Below are 17752 nucleotides of genomic sequence, written 5' to 3' on the forward strand. Positions count from 1 at the left end.
TGATTTTTTTCCTTTCCTCTTTCTTTCCTTTCTTTCTTTCTGTCTGTCTCTCTTTCAACGTTTAGAAGTACTTTCTGATCCATTATTTCAATTCACCTTCAATAAACTCAGGTCAGTAGGGCAGATATTATTATTCCCAGACTGGCCAAGAGAGACTGGACTTCTGTCCAAAGTCTCAGAGATGACTGTGGCAGTCTGCACAAGGACCAGGTGATCTAACTTTTGGCTGCTATTGAAAGTAGTAAAACGTAATGGGAAAACACAAACAAACCAAAGCAAATCGAAAACTGGGAGCCAAGAAACAGAGATTCTAGTTCTGGTTGAGGTACTAACTTGCTGTGTGACCCTGGGCAGGTCACAGCACCTCTCTGAGACTGCTATTTTGCATCTGCATTTTGAAGGAGCTGCAGCAGATAGACTGTTTCTTCTCTCTTGGTATAACCTCAACTAGGGGTTGAGGAGAGACTCAGCCTTTCTCTGTATTCTTTTCCCTTGTCTCACAGTACGCCTGAGATCCTGACCTTTCTGCAGGGCTCTAGAGATGCCTTCCTGGGTGGGTTTGAGGGCAGCTGAACCCTGGGTTCCTGGTCACTCGTCCAGCAGCTGGCCTGTGCTTGTACCATTTTTTGCAACCTGGTGATTTTTCCTCTTAAATTTAGGCTTGGCATTTCTCACATGTGAAGTTTGAACTCCACAGGGTATTATTTTTAGACCGATCATTTCAGGAGAAGGCAAAAACCCTGCTCTCTTTGCGTGGATTTCATGAGTCCACAGGAGTATGGAAACAAAAAGCCCTAAAAGATAATTCCACTCTTGAGTGATTTAATAGTTTCTTGGCTCAGCAGGTACCTTATTTTGGTAAATTGGGAGGAAAAATTCCTTTTTTTTTGATAACAAAATTAATAATTCTTTCTTACAAAAAATCAGATCAGATCAGTCGCTCAGTCGTGTCCGACTCTTTGCGACCCCATGAATTGCAGCACGCCAGGCCTCCCTGTCCAACACCAACTCCTGGAGTTCACTGAGACTCACGTCCATCAAGAAAAATAGGAAATACACTGTTGGTGGGAATGCAAACTAGTACAGCCACTATGGAGAACAGTGTGGAGATTCCTTAAAAAACTGGAAATAGAACTGCCTTATGATCCAGCAATCCCACTGCTGGGCATACACACTGAGGAAACCAGAAGGGAAAGAGACACGTGCACCCCAATGTTCATCGCAGCACTGTTTATAATAGCCAAGACATGGAAGCAACCTAGATGTCCATCAGCAGATGAATGGATAAGAAATCTGTGGTACATATACACAATGGAGTATTACTCAGCCATTAAAAAGAATACATTTGAATCAGTTCTAATGAGGTGGATGAAACTGGAGCCTATTATACAGAGTGAAGTAAGCCAGAAGGAAAAACATAAATACAGTATACTAACGCATATATATGGAATTTAGAAAGATGGTAACAATAACCCGGTGTACGAGACAGCAAAAGAGACACTGATGTATAGAACAGTCTTATGGACTCTGTGGGAGAGGGAGAGGGTGGGAAGATTTGGGAGAGTGGCATTGAAACATGTAAAATATCATGTAAGAAACGAGTTGCCAGTCCAGGTTCGATGCACAATGCTGGATGCTTGGGGCTGGTGCACTGGGTCGGCCCAGAGGGAAGGTATGGGGAGGGAGGAGGGAGGAGGGTTCGGGATGGGGAACACATGTATACCTGTGGCGGATTCATTTTGATATTTGGCAAAACTAATACAATTATGTAAAGTTTAAAAATAAAATAAAATTAGAAAAAAAATAAAAAAGAAAAAAAAAGAAAAATAGGAAATACAGAAAAGCACAAGGAACAAAATGGAAAAATATGTAACACCACCTTCTGGAGATAACCAGACTTGAGTCATTGGTATGTATCCTTTCTTCCTTTTTGATGTATGTGCACACATGTATTACTCTTTGAGAAAACTGAAGACATGCTATATATATTATTTTATAATACTTTTGTTTTAAAATTATATCAACTTTTTAAAATTACTGCATAATATTTAGTACATGGATAAATTGAATAAATTCAGTACATACTTTAATGCTCAAAGACATTATTTTTGAAGAATGGCAAACATTAATAGCAAACATTAATATCTAAAAATATTTTCTACTCTCTCCCAATGACCATATGCAGAGACTATACTTTTGAATTCAACAAATCCTGTGTCTTATTCTTCCCTTTTAGGTCTATGGAAACTTATATTTCCCAGTTCCCCTTGGGATTAGATGAGGCCATGGAGCTAGTTCTGGACAGAAATGTGAGTGAAAGTGAAGTTTGTTACCTCTAAATGATATATACAGGAAAAAAAAAAAAAAAGCACACCTTTAAGATTTTCCCATCTTTGTTTTCTGGCCATGAAGACCATGGAGACCTTGTTTTGGGATGGTGAAGACGCAAGAGGAAGCATCCTCGATCCCTGAGTCACAGCACAGAGGGATTACTTGGGGAGATACCCAATGTATAGATGATCCTGGATGAAAGAGAAATAAACTAATAGGGGTTAATCTTCCAGATCTTGGATTGTTTGTTTCTAAGCAAAGGGCTAGTCTACCCTCACTGACATCAATCCTATGTAGAAATGATCTAAGATGATTCTTCTCTGACGTTCTTTCTTCTCTGATGTTCTTAAGGTAGAGCAATTTACCGATTATCATTCAGTGCTTTAACTGAGAATCTTATGTGTACACAGAGTATCAGCACTTAAAGTGACATAAAATGGAAAGAGACATAATCCTACTCCCCTACACATTGTCAAATGAGGATGGCATAGATTGCAAAAATTAAAACTATGAAAGTACTCTAGTTGAGGGTGTACAATGTCTTAACAGAATCACAGAAAATAGGATAACTTTGGGGAAGGGTCCCAAGAATTTCAAACCTTGGTTTGGAGGTGACCAGGTGTACATGCTGGGGGAAGATCTTTTTAGGCAGAGGGACAGGTGTAAGTCCCAGGGATGCCTGTGAAATGGCATGACATGTTTAGAAACCCAATATGCCCATCAAGAGGGGGCGGAGGACAATGAAATATTATGTTATATTATTTATATGTTATATAATATATCATAATTACATAGGCTACTCACTCTAGTATTCTTGGGCTTCCCTTGTGGCTCAGCTGGTAAAGAATCTGCCTGCAATTTGAGAGACCTGGGTTTGATTCCTGGTTTGAGAAGATCCCCTGGAGAAGGGAAAGGCTGCCCACTCTAGTATTCTGGCGGAGAATTCCATGGACTGTGTAATGTAGTCCATGGAGTTACAAAGAGTCGAACACGACTGAGTGACTTTCACTTTCATTATTTGTATTAAATATAAATTATTTTTTATACTATGAATAGTATATTATTTCCAATAATAGGAAGCTCTCTATTTTTCAAGATTTGATAATCCTATTGTCAGATGGGTCTAATCGGTAGAAAAATCTTTCTTCTACGAATGAAAATGTTCTATGTTCTAATTTTTCATGACTTGGTCCTCATTTTCTCTCTGGAAATGTGGAAATGAAAACTAAACTCTTTTTGTTTGACAGTTCTTCAAGAACGTAAGACACTTCTTGTGTCTTCCTGAATTCTTTATTGTTTCTTTTCTTTTTCAAATGTGAGTGCCAATCTTTTTTTTTGAAGGCAATGTGAAAAATCTTGCACAAAATCTAGTGTGCAGCAGTTACTCAATGCATGTTTGATGGATGAGTGTGCAGATCAATTCAGAGGTTGCCAGCAGCCTTTCTGCTCAGGAAAAAATTATGATGGTAAATAATTTACAATACTTATTTGTTAGCATTTATCAAACACCTAAATTTTGGCCAGGCAACTTACCAAGTTCTCTATCAGTGCACTTGATCTTCACAACAACTCTATGATGTGGCTACTAATATGGTAATTTAGAGATGAGGGTTAAGAGGTTTAAGGGATGAAGTGCCTTTCTCAGCCACATAGAGAAGAAGTGGTGAGTCAGGATTCAAACTCATGCCTGTTCATCTTCAGAGCCTGATTTTACTGCTTTCAAAGTGTTTTAGACTCTCATCTGACTCCTTTGCCAACGCTGTCAAGTGGGAGTTTCTCCTTGTCTTAGGGCATCTCACCTCATTTTACACGGGCGTGTAGAGAGTCAGAGGACCTAAGACACCAGCTCAAGGTCACACAGCCTGCTCGGTGTGGCACAAGGGTTTGTCTGCTTTCAAAATTCAGGACCGCGTGACCCTTCCACGTTAGCCTGTGGAGAGGATGATTTCGGTTCGGTGCAGTCGCTTAGTTGTGTACAACTGTTTGCAACTCTGTGGACTGCAGTGTGCCAGGCTTCCCTGTCCATCACCAACTCCCGGAGCTTGCTCAGACTCATGTCCATTGAGCTGGTGATGCCATCCAACCATCTCATCCTCTGTCGTCCCCTTCTCCTCCTGCCCTCAATCTTTCTCAGCATCAGGGTCTTTTCCAATGAGTTAGCTCTTCGCATCAGGTGGCCAAAGTATTGGAGTTTCAGCTTCAGTATCAGTCCTTCCAAAGAGTATTTAGGACTGATTTCCTTTAGGATTGGCTTGTTTGATCTCCTTGCAGCCCAAGAGACTCTCAATACTCTTCTCCAACACCATAGTTCAAAAGCATCTAATCTTGGACACTCAGCTTTCTTTATGGTACAATTCTCACATCCATACATGAATACTGGAAAAACCAAAGCTTTGACTAGAAGGACCTTTGTTGTCAAAGTAACGTCTCTGCTTTTAAATATGTTGTCTAGGTTAGTCATAGCTTTTCTTCCAAGGAGCAAGTAAGTGTCTTAATTTCGTGGTGGCAGTCACCATCTACAGAGATTTTGGAGCCCAAGAAAATAAAATCTCTCACTGTTTCCATTGTTTCCCCATTTATTTGCCATGAAGTGATGGGATGCAATGATCTTAGTTTTTTGAATGATGAATTTTTAGCCAGCTTTTTGGTAGCTCAGCTGGTAAAGAATCAGTCTGCAATGCAGGAGACCCCAGTTTGATCCCTGGGTTGGGAAGATCCCCTGGAGAAGGGAACAGCTACCCACTCCAGTATTCTGGCCTGGAGAATTCAAAGGACTGTATAGTCCATGGGGTCACAAAGAGTTGGACATGACTGAGCCACTTTCACTTTCACCAATGAGACTAAGAGAATGATTTAGGTAGTGATATTGTCAGAATTTTTCTGATAAAGAGACAGAACTCCAATTCAATCTGTGCCTTACCAACTTCTCTCCCCTTTTATTATTGCACTCAGATCAATCTCCAGTGAATGAATTTTTTTAAAAATGGAGTGTAGCTGCTTAACGTCATTTAAATGGCTTGCCAGTATCTGTAGTGATGGTTGGGCTGAGGACCACTTTTCCCGATTGCTTTTATTTATTTATTTTTAATTTAATTTTATTTTTAAACTTTACAATATTGTATTGGTTTTGCCAAATATCGAAATGAATCTGCCACAGGTATACATGTGTTCCCCATCCTGAACGCTCCTCCCTCCTCCCTCCCCATACCATCCCTCTGGGTCATCCCAGTGCACCAGCCCCAAGCATCCAGTATCATGCATCAAACATCTCCACGTGGCCCCTGTCATGTGAAGGCAGAAGCATTTCTCCCTAATTGGATGAGATGAAGCGCAGCAGAAAGCACCCCTAAATGTTAGGTGGGAGACTTGAGATTCAGTCCTTGAATGGTTTTCGTTGGGACCTGTGACCTTTCTACTTCTGGCTTTGGTTTTTTCATCTATAAAGTGAAATAGTAGGAAATTCAGTAGTGGGATTGCATTATTGGAGTGACCATATTTTTCCTACTCTACATGTGACACAGACTGTGCTAAACTCTTTATATGTAGCCTCCATGATAGCTCGAGGGAATGGTTATCATTCCTAACTCCATTTTATAGACGAAGCATGTGGGGATTGGAGTGCGTGTGAAGTCGCTTCAGTAATGTCCGACTCTGTGTGACCCTATGATCTGTATCCCACCAGGCTCCTCTGTGCAGGGGATTCCGCAGGCAAGAATACTGGAGTGGGTTGCCATTTCCTACTCCAGGGGATTTTCCCGATCCAGGGATCAAACCTGCATATCTTACGTCTCCTGCATTTGCAGACTGATTCTTTACCACTAGCACCACCTGGGAAGCCTGAGGACTGAAGTAGCTAAATATTAATAATTCTCCCAAAGCCACGTAGGTAGTTGTCTGGATGAAATGCATCATGTTTTCAGTGGTCCCGTTGAGTTGTGGTTGAAGTAGACATGGCAGGCGAGATTCCAACTGCTGAGGTTCCAGCCTCCACACTCAGTCAAGTCCAATAACCTCCTTAAGCCTCAGTCCTTCACCTGGAAAATGGGGTCAGTAAAAACCCTAATAAAAACCCTATGAGGGTTGCTTTTCCAATTAAAGGAGGAAATAGAGGCCCAATTCTTAAGTACCATGCTTAACACACATTAAGTAACCAAAAGGGCTTCCCAGGCGGTGCAGTAGTATAGAATCCACCTGTCAGAGCAGGAGACACATGTTCAATTCCTGGGTGGGGAAGATCCCCTGGAGAAGAAAATGGCAACTCACTCCAGTATAGTTGGCTGGAAAATCCCATGGACAGAGAAGCCTAGTGGGCTACAGTCCATGGGCTCTCACAGAGTCGGACATGACTGAGCAAATGAGCATGCACGCAAGTAGTCAAAAACATTAGCTGATATAATTAAAGTGTTCTAGAGCAGTGGTTATGTGGTTACTAACTCTTCTTTGTTTTGTCATGAATCTAATAACAGATGTCCAGAGGAAAATAGAGATCTGAAAAAACAGCCTTATATAACCATTATGGATTCCAGTATAGCTGCAGGTAACCAAGGGTTAATAAATCCAAAGATAATATTTCCTGGGAAAGAATCTCTCAGAGGAGAGATTTTAGAATGGATGCTTCTCTAAATGTTTCTCTTCCTTCCTTGAAGGCAATGGCTTAAAACAAAAACAAAATCCAGAAAAAATGGAAGCACAACAAATAGCACTCATTTCATCCCTCAGGGGCCAGAAGTCTCCTTTGCTGCCTGGAGCTCAGTGAAATTCTCCGGTGCTTGTGTGCTGACATGTTCAGCAGACATTCCTGCCTCTTCCGCCTCAGCTCCTTCAGCATAATTATCCCTGTATTTATTTCTTCCCCATAAAAACGCACACAGCCTGTCAGTGTCGAGCAAGCCATGCCGTACTTTGCTCCTGGGGTTTTCTGCACAGATATTTTTTCCTTTTGTGGAAAAACAGCAAATGACATGAAATTTTATGTGGACACACAAATCTACTTTTGGAGGGTGGTGATGGGGGTGGAGTAGGGACGGAGGGTGAGAAAGAAATACCGTCATTTCAGCTCTAAGCATAGATGCGGGACATGGCCAAGTTCAGTAAGTAATGGTCAATTGCTGTACGCCTGAAGCTAACACAACATTGCTAATCAACTCTGCTCCAATGTAAAATTAAAAAAAATAAAAATAAGTAATGTTGAAATGTATGAATTTAGTATAATAGGCATCTACCCTCAATGATTCTTTGGTTATTCATTTATTCATTCCCTGTCTATCGAGCATCTATTATGTGTCATCACTATGCTATGCATTGGAGGCTTAACTTTGAATGATACATAAAGGGTCTCAGCTGACATGAAGCAAATAGTCTAGTGTATATTTATCAGTTAAATAGTCTGGATTCAATAGAGTCAGTTTTCCTTAGCAAAGTATAAGGCAGGAGGGAAATAATATCACGATGGTTACTGGTTTCATCCATTCAGTTATCCATTCACTCAGCCACAAACATTTACTGACAACCTACTCTGTGTTATGTTTGGAACTGTGCCAGGCACAGGGGTTACTGTAGTGCAAGGTTTCTGTTCCCTATCACTAGAGAAAATGCTGGTGACTCTTTGTTGTGGGCGGCAGTTCTGAGCATTGGGGAATGTTTAGCAGCATCCCTGGTGTCTACCCACTGGATGCCAGAAACACTCCTGATTGTCACAACCAAATATTTAAATACTACTGAATAATCCCCAAGAAGCAAAACTGTCCCCCTGTTGTTAAGTCCCCTAGTTAAGGCTCTAATGAACAAGAGCTTGCCTCTCCCATTGATATCAAATAAAAGTCATTTTAGTAACATTAATAACCACAACAAAAATCACAATGTATGGAATATCTCCTTTCTGTCAGGTTTTGTACCAGCTATGTCATCTCATTTAGTACAACAATCCTATGATGTGAGCAAATATTTATTTATGGATTTCTAAAGATTTATAATGAATATTCATAACCATTTCTTCACATGTGAATTGCAAACGTCTAAAAGCAAGAATCCATGTTTAAAGATGAGAATTATGGAACTTATTGTATTCTAAGAGATGGTAGAAGCTAAAAGCAGAAAGACTGTATTTTAAAGAAATATTAGGTTATCCAATAGATTAAAAATGCCCAAGCAAAAATGTCTCACATGAAAATATATAGGTAGCTAAACTTTTCCTTTCTTGGTGCTTTTAGTTTATTTTAGCTAAACTCTTTGCATATTTCTTTTTAATTTTTTAGGGCATATATATTAATTTTTGTGTTTATAGTCTAGTTAAATCAAGCCTTATATTCTGTCCTTCCTATTGCTAATAAAATGAGTAAAACAAGATGCTTTCTGGGTAATAATTGAATTTCAGAGTAGAAAATTACCTAAGCTGCATCAAATTCAAACCATCAATTTATTGATGAAGAATTCAAAGCTAAGTCAAGGAAACTGAATTACTTTACATAGGGACTCTCCAAACTATAGTCTGGGAATCAAATTTTACTTGTTACTTGTTTTTGCAAATGAATTTTCATTGAGACACAACCACACTTACTCATAATGCCCATGACTGCTTTCAAGCTATAACAACAGAGTAGGTTAGTTACCACAAATACTGTATGTCACTCAGAGCCTAAAATATTTATTATCTGGTCTTCTACAGAAAATATACATCAACTCCTACCCTAGGTCCAACCACCAACAGGACTATAGTCAATGTGTCTCTTACGGGGCAGCAGTGTGGTGTAGTGGAAAATCCCTGGGTTCTAGAATCAGACCAGGATTTGAATCCTGTCTATCTTTCACAACCGTGTGGCCTTGAACATGTAACTTGATCCCTCTTAATCTTGTTTTCCAGTGGAATAAAACTTGGATAAATACTCTGGTAATTGCATTATGTGGTTTATGAATCTTTCATACTCATACTCAAAATAGATGATATTAAAATGCAGTGCCCTTTCTGCTTAATAAGTGTGACTTTTGCTCATTTATTCAATAAATATTTATAAAAAGCCAGGCACCTTGGTAGGGACTGAGGGCACTGGATGAGTAAAGGCGGAGACCTCTGAACTCAGTAAATTTCAGCGGAGCAGAGAGCAGGTAGGCGAGACCCTTCACCCAGACCCTGCTCAAGCATGGTTTCCTGTTGAAGAGGATACTGACGCCCGAATCCTCAAGAACAGTAGGGATGAGCAAGGCAGAAGAGGATGGGGGTGAGGTAAGGAATGTTCCAGACAAAGGGAAGAACAAGAGTAAAGGACTTAAAATCAGCAAGATGTGGTAGACAGGAAGAACTAAACAAGTTTAGTAGCATTTGAGTGGGACTTCAACCTTGGGAGAAAGTGGGGAGATAGATGAAGTGAACAAGATCCATGTCCCCAAAAGCCATGGTAGTAGACATTGTTAGCTGCCTCCCCAACAGCTATGGCCCCTTCCTTACCAACAGAATCATGATTTTGGACAAGAGGCAATATGCCCACCTGAGAGGTCCCAGGTGAGCTGGTGCCTGGGATCTGGCCAGTGAGAGGCAATGATGAATCCTGAGGTCTTTCAGAACAAACTCTTCCAGCTTAAGAAGTGACGAGAAAGCCCTTTACCTCCCCTTTCCTTTTTCTGCTTTAGATGCAAGGTAAGTCAGATTATCTGTTGTGCTTTTGACAATAACAAAAGCTGACAGGCTGGAAATGGAGGAGTGAAGTGTGTGAAGACACAGTTCCAGAGATGTTTGGTTGGATCTGGGCTATCATCTAGGACCAGGCCTGGGTCTGCATACTTAGGAACTTCTGATACAGAAACTGGGGCAAGACCAAAAGGGGTTAAGTGCAGGGATAAAATGAAATCTAAGGGTAAAGCCATGAGATTAAAAGGTGCTTGCTCCTTGGAAGAAAAGCTATGATAAACCTAGACAGCATATTAAAAAGCAGAGACATCACTTTGCTGACAAAAGTCTGTCTAGTCAAAGCTATGGTTTTTCCAGTAGTCATGTATGGATGTGAGAGTTGGACTATAAAGAAAGCTGAGCACTGAAGAATTGATGCTTTTGAACTGTGGTGTTGGATAAGATTCTTGAGAGTCCCTTGGACTGCAAGGAGATCCAACCAGTCGATCCTAAAGGAAATCAGTCCTGAATATTCACTGGAAGGACTGATGCTAAAGCTGAAACTCCAATACTTTGGCTATCTGATGCAAACAGCTGACTCATTGGAAAAGACCCTGATGCTGGGAAAGATTGAGGGCAAGAGGAGAAGGGGACGACAGAGGATGAGATGGTTGCATGGCATCACTGACTCAGTGGACATGAGTTTGAGAAAACTCAGGGAGATAGTGAAGGACACGGAAGCCTAGAGTGCTGCAGTCCATGGGGTAACAAAGAATCAGACGTGACCGAGCGACTGAACAACAAGCGTAAGGTGAATGCTGCAAACGCTTTACTACCCAACATCCTCTCAACCGTCAGCAACTGAGCTCCAGATGGATTAGATGGTCCTTTGGGAGAAGTCGCTAGCTTTTGGGGGAGCCCTTGGTGTCTTCAGCTGTAAAATGCAAGTGATAATAGACTCATTTGAAGAACCATCTGTGAGGATTCAATAGTGTACAGATTGGGAGTACAAGTATAGGACCTAGTATGCATCACTAGAGAGTCCTCAGAATGGTAGGGGAATACTCTTATTGCTGTATTATTGTTGTAAACTCAAGTTTCTTGAACAATTTTTACATTATTAAAGAGTACCCCAGGCTGATGTGAGTCAGAATTTTTATGGGCATTGTGACGGGGGTTGAATGAAAAACTCTCCAAATCAGTTTTTTTCCCCCAAACTACATGTTGTGATCCATGAGCATTGGGAGAAATTTTAATTTGGGGGAAAGCAGGAAAGAACAGAATGGGTTAGAATAGGTGGCATTAGAATGTATCACATGGTTAGGATAGTAATTATTTCATAGAAGTTTTATTTATATATTTATTTATATACATGTATTGGATTGCAATTGTAAAAGGTATTTCTGATTGTGGATTGTTTTTAAAAAATTATGCTTTTTTTTTTTCCTGGAAAAAAACTGCTCTAAGGTCCCTTGCAGCTCAAGATTCTGTGGTTGTTCTCAGAGGCTGTGGCTTGTTTCGGCATCATGTCTTCATGTTACACAACACTGGTACCCTGCTGACTCATGGTCATCAGGCCGTTCTCTGCTCCAGTGAGAGTTTTCTCTTCCTCACTGCCCTTTGTTTTCTACCTCAGCCCTGTTTTGTTTTTTAAAGGAGCCAAGGAAGTTGAGCATCTTATGGGTTGCCCACTAAATGAAATGGATACTAAACTAGAGTCTTAAGAGGTCTCCGGGGGGCCCTCCAGCTCAGTCCATGGAAGAGTGGACTCATAGCCTGGAAGGGAAATAGACCATGTCCTGGGAGCAGAATAACTTAGCAGGTTTTGTAGTCTCAGGATGGAAATTTCCACAGGTGTAATGAGTCCCTCTAATTCCCTGATCTAATTGTCATCTCTAGTGTTGACACCATGGAATGTGAAGGAGGATTTGGGCAGTAGATTTTTACTGGGAAAAACATCAGACAATTTTTATGTAACTTTTTTGTTGTTGAATGAAAGAACATGAATAAACAAAGAACATGCAAAATGCATCATATAGATATAGATAAACATGCAGTATATGTTCTATTTTTGGTAGTGTCCACAGCCAACAATAGATGATTGTCTGAAAGCTATAATTGGCACAGTCAGAGGAAGCCAGGATTAACAGTCAGAAAATTTAGAGTTCCTGCTTGGGTGACCTTGGGTGAGTCACTGACCTATTCTGAGCCTTGGTCAAAAAGAAAAGCTGCATTTTAGGGAATACCCCGTGCCAGGCACATTACAGATATCACTGTAGACCTGAGAACAACCCTGAGAGGTAGTTGGATACTCTACGAGGCCAGCTTAGGGCCACATTGCTAGCCAGAGCCAGAATCTAGAGCTGAATGTAGTCTGCTTGCCTCAAAAGCCCACAGTCTTTCCATTTTATTTTTCTGTCTTCTTCCTCCTTCCCTCCCTCCCTCTTCCATTCCTTCCTTCCTTTCCTTTTTTAAATTGAAGTATAATTGAGGGTGGGAGGAGAATGGGGCAACAGAGGATGAGATGGTTGAATGGCATCACTGATTCAATGGACATGAGTTTAAGCAAACGCTGGGAGATGGTGAAGGACAGGGAAGCCTGGCATGCTGCAGTCCATGGGGTCACAAAGAGTCAGACACGACTTAGCAACTGAATAACAACAACAATTGTCGATTTACAATATTATGTTAGTTTCATGTGTACTGCAATGTGATTGTTATATACATGTACATATAAAATAATCTAAAATATCTATGTATTTCAAATTATTTTCCATTATAAGTTATTCTCTTTTTATAATTGACATACAGTTGATGTACAATATTATGTTAGTTTCAGGAGGACTACTTGATGATTAGATATTTGCATATATTATGAACTGATCACCACGATAAATCTAGTAACCATCTGTCCACACACAAAGTTATTACAATATTATTGACCATATTCCTTATGCTGTTTATTACATCCTTATGGTTTTTTTTTTTTTAACTAGAGGTTTGTACCTTTTAATGCCCATCAACCATTTTGCCCCCACAATATCCCTCCCCTTTGATGACCACATGTTTGCTGTCTGTACTGATGAGTCTGTTTTCATTTGTTTTGTCTGTGTTTTTAGATTCTACATATATGTGAAATCATACAGTATTTGTCTTCCACTGTTTGCATTATTTCACTTAGCCTAATGCTCTCTAGATCCACCCATGTAGTCACAAATGGCAATATTTCATTTTTTATGGCTGAGTAATTTTCCACTGGCCTTCCCTAGTGTCTCAGTGGTAAAGAATCCATCTGCCAATGCTGGAGATGTTAGTTCGATCCCTGGGTTGGGCAGATCCCCTGGAGGAGGAAATGGCAACCTAATCCAATATTCTTGCCTGGGAAATCCAATGGGTGGAAAAGCCTGGTAGGCTCTGGTCCATGGAGTCACAAACAGCCAAACACACCTTAATGACTGAGCACATACGCAATATTCCATTGTGTGTGTGTGTGTGTGTGTATCATATGTATATACCTCAACTTTATCCATTCATCTATAGATGGCACTTAGTTTCTTTCCATAGCTTGGCTATTGTCAATAACGCTGCACTGAACATAGGGGTGCATATGTCATGTTTTCTTTTTAAAATGGATATTGAAAATAAAAATGCTTACCAACTCCAAAGGTTGTTTTTAAGGTTGAAGCCAGCTAAAATAAATGTAGACATTTTGAAATCTGTTAGTTACTGTGATTATGAGCACTATTTATTTTATAATGGCCATTTTCTATGAGCATGAGCAAAACTATATATGCATATTGTTCTTTTATTACACGTGTACATTTGTTGGACTCTACTTATTCATCTCCAGCACTAGACTCTGAACATCTTGAAAGAAGGGCTCTTGGCCTATTTGGATGTATGTTGCTAATATCTGATACAACGTTAGGCAGAGAATTAAGTGCTCAATATTTGGTGGACTGCAATGAAAGTACAGAGAATCTTCAGTCTGTCACTGTGCAGAATATTCCTATATTTAGAGCCATGTTATCTCAGTAATTTGACTTTTATGAAATTACACAAAGATATGGAAAAATATGTATCAATGTATTAACAAGAATTATGGGTGAATTAACTCCCCCCCCATTCCATTTTCTCATTTTCTTTTATAAACATATTTTATCCATTCAGTTAAGATTTTGGGTTGTTCTGCTTATTTTCACTAGAAGGAGTAGCATTGATCCACTGGAAACCAGATACATTAATTACCACTAGTTTATTCATTTCCGAGGTTCTGAGACTTAAAGAGCAAGAACAGAAGAGCAAAGGAAAAGGCTTTAGACCTGATGCCCAAGCTGGGACAAGGAAGAGGAATTTCCTAGGCTGAACAGAGGTCTTTAGGAATTGTGGAATTTCAGATTTGTGAAGGGAGTCGAGCTTCACTATTTCCATGGCATTAGCTTACAGAAATCCTTCCCAGAATCTCTCACAATGGCTGCATGTCTTCTGCTTCAGGATTTCCAGGGACAGGAACTCAGGCTATTGTGCAGGAAATCTCCTTCCATTATTGGTCAGAATGGATGTGACAACACCCCTGTGCTGCTGTGCTTACTCGCTCAGTCGTGTCTGACTCTTTGTGACCCCATGAACTGTAGCCCACCAGGCTCCTCTGTCCATGGAATTCTCCAGGCAAGAACACTGGAGTGGGTTGCCATGCCCTCCTCCAGGGGACCTCCCCAACCCAGGGATCAAACCCAGGTCTCCCACACTGCAGGTGGTTTCTTTACCAACTGAGCCACCAGGGAAGCCCAACAATGCCCCGTAAGTAGAGTTAAACATCTGCCTTTCCCACATTTTGATCAGCAGGCACATTTGGGTCCTCCAGTGCCAAAGAGAAACAAAAAAGATGATTTCCATTTCCCTGAGCTTCTTATCTACCCTCAGCTGCACACATCCTACTGTTAAGCTCTCTTCCGATGGGCTGGCTCTCTGCTCTCTAATGTCTCAGTTCCTGGTTTATGGACAGAGACTTTACAGGACTATGAAGGGCACGGGTTTGGGAAGCACGTGGATGTGAGTTCTAACCTGGACTAGTTCTCTCATGAGCAATGTGAAAACCAGTTAAAGCAATAGTAAGAGAAACACGATAACGATAAATGATGATAATGCTGAGAATAACAAGAGCTACAGTTTGGGGGTGTTTATTAGGCACCAGGCACTGAGCAATGGACTTTATTAGCAAGATCTCCTTTCATCCTCAGATACTGAGTTTTGATTTCTCCACTGTGCTGTGGAGACAGTGATAGTCATCCACATGGAGTTGTGGTATGATCTAAATAACAGAAGGCATGCAAAATACTGAGAATAGAGCCTGGCACACAATGAACACTTCATAAAGAAATAATAATAATGATAACTACAGCACCCTCAAAGAGCCATTATACCCTAAATGAGGTCACTTCTCTGTAGAATGCAATGGAATCACAGCTCTTCCACCAATATGGCAGGGAGTTCATTGGTGCAAATGGGAGTCAAGTGCCTTTATATAACAAGTGGGGCAGAGAGGTAAGAAGAGCATAGAGTTGTAATTCAAAATCAGGCTGAACTGCATATCCATTCTATCTGAAGCCAAGGATCTGAAGCTGAGTATTTTAACTTCTGATTGTATTTTGAATTTTTTTTTCCAGAATAACCTGCTGGTTTCTGATGTCTGTGTAGACAGGCTGCCCATATTTCTTCTTCCAGTGAAGTGAAGGGATTAAGAACATGAGCTCTGGAGTCAAATGACCTGAGTTCAGATTCCGTCTTCAGCACATACCAGCTGTTTTCTTAAAAAGTTTTCTCATTTATTTATTTTTTTAACTTTTAGGGAGAACTATAGCTGATTATGGAGAAGGCAATGGCAACCCACTCCAGTACTCTTGCCTGGAAAATCCTATGGACGGAGGAGCCTGGTGGGCTGCAGCCCATGGGGTCGTGAAGAGTCGGACACGACTGAGTGACTTCACTTTCACTTTTCACTTTCATGCATTGGAGAAGGAAATGGCAACCCACTCCAGTGTTCTTGCCTGGAGAATCCCAGGGACAGGGGAGCCTGGTGGGCTGCCGTCTATGAGGTTGCACAGAGTCGGACACGACTGAAGTTAAGCAGCAGCGTAGCTGGTTAACAATATTGTGATAGCTTCAGGTGCATAGCAAAGCAGCTAAGCCACGTATCACATGCATCTGTTCTCTCCAAACTCCCCTCCCATCCAGGCCGCCACATAACACTGAGCAGTTCCCTGTGCTGTACAGTAGGTCCTTGTTGGTAATCCATTTTAAATAGAGCAGTGTGTACATGTCTGTCCCAAGCTCCCTAACTATCCCTTCCCTTTGATCCTTCCCCTCTGGTAACCGTAAGTTCATCCTCTAAGCCAGCTGTTTTATTTGGACAAGTTTCTTAACTCCTCTGTGTCTTTGTTTTCTCATCTGTAAAATGATGAGAGCAAAAAATAGATACTTTCTTGAGTTGATTTGAGGATTTAATGAGTTCATAGGTATAAAATACCTAGGATAAGGCATAAAAAATTGGTATTTCTTTTAGTAAAATAAGGTATTTTAGTAAAATAAAGGAAAGATAGAATCAGAATTTCTCTTTCTGGGTCTAACCAGGAAGAAGGCTGGTGTAAATAAGCCTCAGTGTAAAACACATGTGCTTATGCACACGTGCACGTGCATGCACACACACACACACACACACACACACACACACACACACACACTCATCCCTCCAGCCTCTGAGCTATAAAACAGCCACCTCATCTGAGATTTCATGCCCAAGACATTCTTGGCCTTGCTGTACTGCAGGGCCATTCTTTACAAAATTGCCTCTTGCTGCAGGAAATCAGGACGCAGCAATATTAAAATGCCTGCATGAGATAGAATAAAAAGTGGAGGTCAGAGGCAGAGCCCTAGCAAAATCCACAGGCTGATGCATAATCAAAGTACAGCCCTTTCATCATATTAAAGATGTTTCTATTCCCATTTTATAAACAGGCAAAGAGCTTGAATTAGAGCAGTGGGAATGTAAATGTATCTCCTAATACTATTCTGATCTTGGATATGTGTATATGTCTCTCTCTCTCTCTCTGTGTTTGTGATGCAGTTTTCTTAAAGTTATTTTTGAATATCTTTATAATATTGTTCAAGACAATTGACAGTGAAGGTATAGGAGATGTCTCAGGAATACGCAAACAAAGCCAAACTCAAATCAAGCAAACTGCTTCATTCATGGAGATAAAGCTAAATTGCTTGGCAAGGCAGGGAGTCAGAGAGGACAGAAAAGATCTAGAGGGAGCAGTGGGGGAATGATCAGTACATTTTCCTGATTATTTCTGCATTTGTCAAAAAGGAACTTCTCCCTCTCCTATTTTATATTCTTAGCTGTATACACAAAGCAATCAATGGCTTTATAAATAAAGTCTATTTTTGTTATGGGTATGAGACAGCTCAGGAAATGGAACAGAAAATCACTTTCCAGTCTAGTCTCAAAATCAATTGTTTCCAAATTATTTTTCTTGCAAAATTTCTATTTGTATCTTGGAATTTTCTTTCATTTACCACCACTCCTGTCTCTCTTTTTTTGCTTTGTTCAGTGAAAAGGCTGTATTTAACTCAACATTCAAAAAATGAAGATCATGGCATCTGGTCCCATCACTTACTGGCAAATAAATGGGGAAAAAGTGGAAATAGTGACTGGTTTTATTTCCTTGGGCTCCAAAATCACTGTAGATGGTGACTACAGCCACAGAATGAAAAGACGCTATTTCCTTGGAGGGGCTTCCCAGGTGGTGCTAGTGGTAA

At 40.5% G+C, this 17752-nt stretch overlaps 1 long non-coding RNA gene across 1 annotated transcript in view; it reads left to right on the top strand.

Annotated features, from left to right (window-relative positions):
* The window catches only part of LOC133260331 (uncharacterized), a 31474-nt gene extending 28918 nt beyond the window's left edge, over positions 1–2556 (top strand). The window contains exons 3-6 of the long non-coding RNA XR_009740755.1: positions 981–1064; positions 1845–1909; positions 2237–2309; positions 2413–2556. This is a non-coding gene — a long non-coding RNA (uncharacterized LOC133260331). The remainder of the gene's footprint in view (positions 1–980; positions 1065–1844; positions 1910–2236; positions 2310–2412) is intronic.
* Positions 2557–17752: the final 15196 nt, after the last annotated feature.

The sequence above is a fragment of the Bos javanicus genome, chromosome 14, assembly GCF_032452875.1.
Source record: "Bos javanicus breed banteng chromosome 14, ARS-OSU_banteng_1.0, whole genome shotgun sequence".
NCBI classification, from domain to species: domain Eukaryota; kingdom Metazoa; phylum Chordata; class Mammalia; order Artiodactyla; family Bovidae; genus Bos; species Bos javanicus.